This window comes from Perognathus longimembris, chromosome 11 (genome assembly GCF_023159225.1).
Source record: "Perognathus longimembris pacificus isolate PPM17 chromosome 11, ASM2315922v1, whole genome shotgun sequence".
Taxonomy (NCBI): domain Eukaryota; kingdom Metazoa; phylum Chordata; class Mammalia; order Rodentia; family Heteromyidae; genus Perognathus; species Perognathus longimembris.
The window spans coordinates 10,962,105-10,969,451 of NC_063171.1; the positions used below are offsets into that span (position 1 = coordinate 10,962,105).

The following is a 7,347-nucleotide window of genomic DNA, read 5'->3' on the forward strand; positions in this document are numbered from 1 at the left end:
AATAGAAGTCATAGGTGTTAGTGCAAAAAGAAAAACGAAGAGAACAATAAACTAAACATATGGATAAAGAGTAGGTGGTACACAGGCCAAATGCTTATAAACTCTAGCAAGCTGTAGCTGGTTCACATCTCTCTGGCCCTAGGATTGCTCACCTATAAAATGAGGATATGCCGCCAAGTGCTAGGAAACATGTTTTCCGCCTCTCTCTCTAGTCTGGTTGGTTTTCCAAGAAGCTGGATGAAGAAGGCAATTTAAACAACAGTAAAGAAGCCTGATTAGAGATAGCTTTGACTTAGTCCATGGATGGAACTATGTGTAACATCATGGGAAATAAGGTTGTATAGCTAGGGACCACTTCTGTATAGAAAAGCAATAGAGAGGAGTAACATGTCTTTGGAAAGTGATTGATTGTGTCCCTTCTTGTTTGTCTATTCAATTTATCCTCCTCCTCTCTTACACTATATGTGTAGTTCCCATATACTGTAACAAGACTCAGCTTCCTCTCTAAATACACTAATCATTACCACCTCAATTACCATAATAAAAATCACCAACATAATTACCAACCGTAACCATTATTGTTCAATGTGCTTGCTACCTGGATTTCCCTCTGATACCTCTCTAATCCAAGCTATTATTATTGCTGAAGGGGCAGTTGCACTCCTGACGCAATACATTCCTTGCCATTCCCTATCATATCAAGACATCCCACCCTATGTCCTTTAGATTCCTGGTCCTTTTGCTCAAATTGCTTCTGTCTTTGTCTAAATGCCACCATATTAAAGAGCTCTTTCCTGATAATCTTTTATCAAAGTGGTGAATCACCCATTCTGTTGGGAACCTAATCCATGCTACCACAAGCAGAGGTTAATGCCTTATTTCTCTACAGGCAATCTATTGCATTTGGCAATGACTTGCTGGAGAAAAATGTACAAAGAAATTATACTGATGGTAGATAGAGCAGCTCACTGAAATTGACATTTTGAAACGACCCTATAATTACCTTACAATCATTATTCATCATTTTAATTCAACACCTTGACCAAGGCCTGGCACATGGTACTTGTTCAATAAGTTTGTTGAACTTGATTGTGTGAGAGGGTTTGTTTTGCCCACATGGAAAGCCTGCTCTGTGGGGATGAATTCAATTCTCACATCTATGGGCTTTCTACTTGGTGACTGTGCTGCCTTTGCTTACAAAAATGTAACCACTCAGCCAGGCACAATTTCAGGTCTCGCTAATCTTATGAACATGATTTTATGGCCTGTTATTGAAGTTTCACCTTGGGTGACAATGTAAGGTGGTCTCATAAAAAGCCCATATTTTTTTATTTTGTAGAGAAAATAATTGGCTATATAATGAGCAATTAAGAAATTTGAATCCAATAATATGTTTTGCACCAGGATTTCCAAATAAGTCATTTTTTTCCTTCCTAAGAGGGAAAGAAAAACAGTTGTGCTAAGCAATTGTACCATAACCTATCTTAGAGCTCAAGGATTTAGTTTTTAATCAGTGCTAAATTTATCAGATCTCGCCTGGATTTGCAATAGAACAGCTGCCAAGCAAACTGTGAAGGAACAGAATGCATCAACGTTCAGCTAAACCGGCAAGGAAATCCTCTCCTAATCAAACCCAGCAGTCTCCGAAAAAATGAGCACACCCAGAGAAATTGCCTCTAACATGCTGATTGCCCTAATCTGAAGCTTCTGTGAAACACCCTGAACATTTCCATGAGCAATTTTTCAAACAGAGTAGAAAATTTCCATTCTCTAAACACAGACACCAATGTGAAGAATCTGTATTCTAATGTAGCTTAGGTCATATTAATGTTTAGCTTCATTGCTTGTAAGTTTTACCTACTAGAATGGGCTATTTTTAAGATCGAACATCTTTCCTTTAATCCATATATTTTAATCTTATTTAATCAATATCATTTCTTATTTAATCATGTCCTTTATTCATCACAAGGTTGTTCTATTCTTCAAATTTCGTTAAAATCTCACAGTTCTCCCTTTCTCAGTGGGTCTTGTGCTGATGCTGTTTGTATACTTCCAACACCATACATGACCTTTTCCCATTTTATTGTCCTTCAGACATTCATTTCATCTAACATGCTTTTTCTTGCTTCTCATTTGTATTTTCTGTATTCTACCCCTCCACTCTGGCCAACCTATTTGTTACTTCTACAGGGTTGGGGCCTTTCTTTGTCTACTCAGAGCTTGCCTGTCCTACAAAAGGTGCTAAAATGATTTCTAGAATAAATGCATAAATCAGTGTGTAATAGTAAAGAATGTTGGCTTCCAAGTTAGTTTGTATAGATTAAGCTCATACTGTTACCTAAACAAGAAATTTAAAAAAATATGCAAACATCAGATCTGCAATCCTAGCTACTTAGGAGGCTGAAATCTGGAGGATCACGATTTGAATCCAGCTCAGTAAAAAAGTCCATGAGACAATACCTCCAAAATAACTATTAAAGCTGAGCTGGAGGCATGGCTGAAGGGGGAAAGTGCCAGCTAAAGAACCAAGCTGAATAAGCATAAGGGTCTGGGTTCAAACACCAGTATCACTGGAAAAAATATGAAGTCTCAGTTTCCTCTTCTGCAGAATAGGAATGATAATAATGATGTTAATATTACAAATAATAGCAATAAATCTTGTGATGATACAAGTAGCTAAAGAATGATACATATAGAAATGTAGTAATTAAAAAAAAAGAAATGTAGTAATTCACTTCCCTAGTTCTAATAACAGTATATACCGTATCTAGTGTACTCAGATGAGATACAGTGATAGTGGGGGTACAAACACAGGAAGGGGATACAAGAGGATCATCAACAATAGAAGCTATGGTTTCACACGGCATGTTGAAAGTAATTACAACAGTGATATAACAGTCATTTCCATAACATGGAGTTCATTTCACTTAGCATCATCTTATGCATTCATAAGGGCATATCAAAATTGAGAGACAAAGGATAAAAAGACAAACGACTCCAAAAGCAATACTTGCAAAACCATTTGGTGTAAACCAACTGAACAACTCATGGGGAGAGAGGGAAAGGGGGAGGGGGGAAGGGGAAATGAGGGAGGAGGTAACAAACAGTACAAGAAATGTACCCAAGGCCTAACATATGAAACTGTAACCTCTCTGTACATCACTTTGGCAATAAATAAGAAAAAAAAAAGAAAGGTAGCAATATACTCCATTAGAAAATTCCCTTCGTAGAAGTGGCAGCTATTGATTTCTAAATATCTCAGAGGTTCTCAAGAGCTCCAGGAGGCTTTGGGGGGTGGAAAAGCTAGGATCCACTTTTCAAACATCTCCACCCAAAATATCTCTAAAACCAACAAACAGGCTTAATTAATTCCATTTTGTATCTGGACTTCATTTTGCTCAGTCTCCTGCAAAACCTTGTTTATTTGTCTTAGATTCATCTTATAATTCTTTGTTTATTCTCAAAAAAACAATAAATCCCACAGTACCCAGAAATTTTGAAGACATGTCTCTGGATCAAACTGTACCCTGGTGAGTGTGCAAGTGTAGTCAGGGGAACACTCTTACTAGCTTTCAAAAGGACCAGTGGCTGCCAATTCTATCCATTTCCCCATTCCTAAATGCCTCCACTTAAAAGAGCCTTAAAACAAACAGTACAAGAAATGTATCCAATGCCTAATGTATGAAACTGTAACCTCTCTGTACATCTGTTTGATAATACAAATTTGGAAACAAACAAACAAACAAAAAACCTAACTCCAGTTTCCTATCAGGGCCAGCATTGTCTATAGTGTAGCACTGCCTAGGCCCACTCCTCTCTTGGAAAGCAAATCGATCTTTGTCCTCTTGCATTCCTTACCAACTCTAGTGAATTTTTTCAAGCCTCATGTATCTACCAAAGCCTCCAAGCCTACTAGATACTCTTCCTTAAATTTTCAACTTAGATTTTACTTTACTATTTCAGGGAGCATTTTGGAAAAGAAAGCCCTCCATACTTTTTAAAAGGCCCTAGTCCATTATTTTCGGTACTTAGAAACGAAAAAGTCTTTGAGAACACACTTAGCTTCCACTGTCCTATCACAGGCCCCTGGAGCTTATATTAGGTCCTTGTATGGGGCTCATGTGTGTCCTTGGCCAGGCATCCCACCTGGAAGATGGAAAAGGACTGGCAAGTTGATGGACTAGAGAGAGAAGAAAATTATAGAAATCAAGTTATTTTACTTAAGCATTAGCACAGATACCAATCAGGCATCCAGAAAGCAGCACTTTTAACTGCTTTTCTTTGGAGTTAAAGGAGCAGCAACCATTCTACATCCGAAAGAGCAGCAAATTTATTCTAAGTCCAAGTGTCTCCATGTTCTTTGCTGTCATTTTGGATCGTGCACCGCATAGATCCTATAAACCAGACGAGATAAGATGCATTGTGAGGGAACTTTCCAGAACGCTCGGAGAGAGGTTGGAGGAGCGGCGGCTGCCCCAGCTGCGCACAGCTAAGCGCTCCTTCCCGCTCCTTCATAGGCTCCAGCCCACTCACCCGCTAGAAAACGGTGAAAGAACCCACTTACTATGATGTTTTGGGAGTCAAACCCAATGCCACCCAGGAAGAATTGAAAAAGGCTTACAAGAAACTAGCCTTGAAGTACCACCCTCATAAGAATCCAAATGAAGGAGAAAAGTTTAAACAGATTTCTCAAGCTTACGAAGTTCTCTCTAATGCCAAGAAAAGAGAATTATATGACAAAGGAGAACAGGTAATTAAGGAGGGTGGAGCAGGTGGCGGTTTTGGCTCCCCCATGGACATCTTTGATATGTTTTTTGGAGGAGGAGGAAGGATGCAGAGAGAAAGGCGAGGTAAAAATGTTGTGCATCAGCTCTCAGTTACCTTAGAAGATTTATATAATGGTGCAACAAGAAAAGTGGCTCTGCAAAAGAATGTAATTTGTGACAAATGTGAAAGCCGTGGTGGTAAAAAAAAAAGGGGGGGGGGGCAGTGGAGTGCTGTCCCAACTGCCGAGGTACTGGGATGCAAATACAAATTCATCAGATAGGACCTGGAATGGTTCAGCAAATTCAGTCTGTGTGCATGGAGTGCCAGGGCCATGGAGAAAGGATCAGTCCTAAAGATAGATGTAAAAGCTGCAATGGAAGGAAAATAGTTCAAGAGAAGAAGATTCTGGAAGTTCATATTGACAAAGGCATGAAAGATGGCCAGAAGATAACATTCCATGGTGAAGGAGACCAAGAACCAGGATTGGAGCCTGGAGATGTCATCATTGTATTAGACCAGAAGGACCATGCTGTTTTTACAGGACAAGGAGAAGACCTTTTCATGTGTATGGACATACAACTGGTTGAAGTATTGTGTGGCTTCCAAAGCCAATCTCCACTCTTGACAACCGAACCATAGTCATCACTTCTCATCCAGGTCAGATAGTCAAGCATGGAGATATCAAATGTGTGCTAAATGAAGGCATGCCAATTTATCGATGACCATATGAAAAGGGCCGACTAATCATTGAGTTTAAGGTAAACTTTCCTGAAAACGGCTTCTTCTCTCCTGATAAACTCTCTTTGCTGGAAAAACTCCTTCCTGAGAGGAAGGAAGTAGAAGAGACTGATGAAATGGATCAGGTAGAACTTGTGGATTTTGATCCAAATCAGGAAAGACGACGCCATTATAATGGAGAAGCTTATGAGGATGATGAACATCACTCTACAGGTGGTGTTCAGTGTCAAACCTCATAATGGAGCCAGTGAATAGCACCCACTACTGGCATTTTAAATGCAGTAGTGACGGAGTGAAGGACTGTAATCATAAATAAGTTCACTACTTGCTATTGTTTTTTGTTGTAATATTCAACTATAGTAGTGTTTTAAAAAGTTAAATGAAGAATAAACACAAATATAAAAGCTCTGACTTTGCTCTATATGTATGATGACTTGTGTGCAAGATGAAGTTTTAATACTTGTAAAAACGACTTTCAACATAGTTCCTCTAGCGTTTGTTAAACCACATATTGTAATTGATTCAGCTGTGTATATGGACAAGCTTAAACTGAAATGCTAGGTATATGTGTTGACTTTGGTGTATGGCTTTTATTATTAATCTGTGGGGCTAAACCTTTGTATTTGGCTAGTAATCTGAAAAAGTTAATATGTGAGAAATGTTTGTCTAGTTAATTTGTATTAAGTGGACTCATTGTGATACCTTTGCATTTTATTGCCTCAACTATTACTTGAAGAGTGACGTAATACATAATTTAGCGTGTGTTAACAGTGATACAGAAATTATACCTTTCTAATGAAGAGGCTTATCATATGCTGCTTCTAAGGGCTTGCACTTCTAGAATTGCATCCCCCTCTGTGCCATCTTTTTAAATATATATATATGTGTGTGTGTGTGTTCATATATAAAATATGCATATATATATTATGTTGACCAGTCGTAGTTAACATTCTTTTTCCCTTTGGACCATGATATGCCCTTGAGTAGTGGCTTTTTCAGAGTTGGGTAGCAGAAACCATTGAAGAGACCTGTACGTTGAGAAGTTGCATGTATAACATAGGAAGGTGTTCCTTAGGTGTGTTACAGATTTACTTTAAAACATTTGCTCCAAAGTAACTGTAATTAAATGTTGGTAGTACAGCAAATTACAATGAATAGCTTTAACTGTATGTTTAAAGTCATGTTCATAAGCTTAAATCCAGATATCAGAATTTAAGCAACTATTAAAAAAAAAGATGCACTGTGATATCTTCAGAAGACTTCAGCTTCACACTTTTTGTCCACTTTAATTTACAGTAAAAACTAATTTGACATGACTCAGTGCACACACATCAATGTAAGTGTTAAACAATGTGCATAAAACAGAAGAAATGGTGACTTCATAAAACCAAACTAAGAATTTCTAAAAACAATTCTGCTGTTTTCTTTTCTATCTTACTTACATTTAAAATTTTGAACAAAGGTTACATTGACTTTGTGACCTGAAATTTGAAAAACTCTGGGCTAGCAGGGGAGATTGACAAGCAAACAGATCATTACACAGCAAGTTGAGAGGCATTGTTAAAGCATCACAGCCAAGCTATCACTAGGGCACAAAGGAGAGGAGACTGATCTGGGTGGAAGTTGCCTAATGGTGAGAGGCCTGTTGTGTCTGACTGAAGAGCCTTGCTCAGTACCCCTGAGTTCACTGTCTCTCAGACATTACAGGACAGTGACTGCAGGTCTGACTTTTGCAGTACTCTGGGACATATAGATTTCAGCATCAGAGAGGAGAAGGATGGGAGGAACAGGGAGCGGCATCAAGGTGGCAAGATTTAAAAAGCTGGCTCACAGTGGATGTAT

General features: G+C 38.5%; 1 pseudogene; it reads left to right on the forward strand.

The window, feature by feature from the left end:
- Positions 1-3,504: 3,504 nt before the first annotated feature.
- On the forward strand, positions 3,505-5,993 carry LOC125359878 (annotated as a pseudogene).
- The last annotated feature ends 1,354 nt before the right edge of the window (positions 5,994-7,347 follow it).